Here is a 1105-nt window from a genome sequence, read left to right on the forward strand (position 1 = left end):
GCGGCGTTAACGGCCGCGCGCCCTTCGCGCCAGCCCGCGGCGCCTTCCCGACGGCAGCCGAGTGTCCGCCGTGTCACCGCCGGGGAAGCTTCCCCTGCCTTCGCCCGGGAAGGGGGCGGAAGGATGCCGCGGGAGGGCCCTGCAGTCGGAGTGCTGGTCACTTTGCTGGCTGGCACCGAGGGCTGCCATGGGGCTGGTGGCTGCAGGCAGTCCCAGCCCCGGCGTGTGCCATGCAGCTCTGTACATGCCTCCACAGGCTTTGCTGTGGAGGATTGAGGATAAAGCGGGATGAAATGATGGGTGTCTCAGCTTCGAGGCTGAGACTTGCATGAGGCCACTGCCCAGGCTCTGGCTTGAGGGGCTTGGGGGGTTAACCCGCTCAGGTAACAGCACATCCTGCGTGTCCCAGGTCCCCCCACTGGAGCTGCATTGGGTTGCATGCAGCTGCATCCCATGTTGGAGATGGAGCAGGCAAACAGTGAGGATGGGCTTTCCAAATCCCATGGGAGAGGAGCAGCGCGGGCGCCGCAACAAGGCTGCTCCCGCATGCCCATCCTTCCTCAGCCATCCTGTCGGGGCCCAGCATGGTTCCTGTCCAAGTCGGATACGCATGGAATTGAACAACAAAATCCTCAAAAGTTTCTGGGGTAATTACCTGATGCGAAGGAAGTAAAGTGTGTGGCCCCTCTTCTGCAACTAGGCCTTATCCTACCTCGCATCACTGTAGGGTATTCCGGATTATTTCCCCGGGGAAATGCTGGGATAACGCAAAGCTCAGGGAGCCTCTCAGCTGCCGCCATGCCCCGGGCTTCCATGTGCAGCTAGGATACATTAAAAATACTAAGTGACCGCAGGGGTGGCTCTGCCTCGGTGGGACTGGCTTCATCGCCGGTAACTTCTGCACCTCGGGACGGGCGGGTCGGTACGTGAGCGAGTGGCAGAACGGTCACGTTAGCGAGTGGAAAAACACGATTTCCAGACAAAACGCGGGCTGAGGCCCCCGGCGACCCCCCGCCGCCGCGCTGCGGGGCTGCCCCTGGGCGGCTGCGGGCGGGCGGGGCGGGGCGGGGCCGCAGGGCGGGGCTCAGGGCGGGGCGACGCCTTT

This window comes from Nothoprocta perdicaria, unplaced genomic scaffold, assembly GCF_003342845.1.
Source record: "Nothoprocta perdicaria isolate Ctin4 unplaced genomic scaffold, notPer1 scaffold_67, whole genome shotgun sequence".
Taxonomy (NCBI): Eukaryota; Metazoa; Chordata; class Aves; order Tinamiformes; family Tinamidae; genus Nothoprocta; species Nothoprocta perdicaria.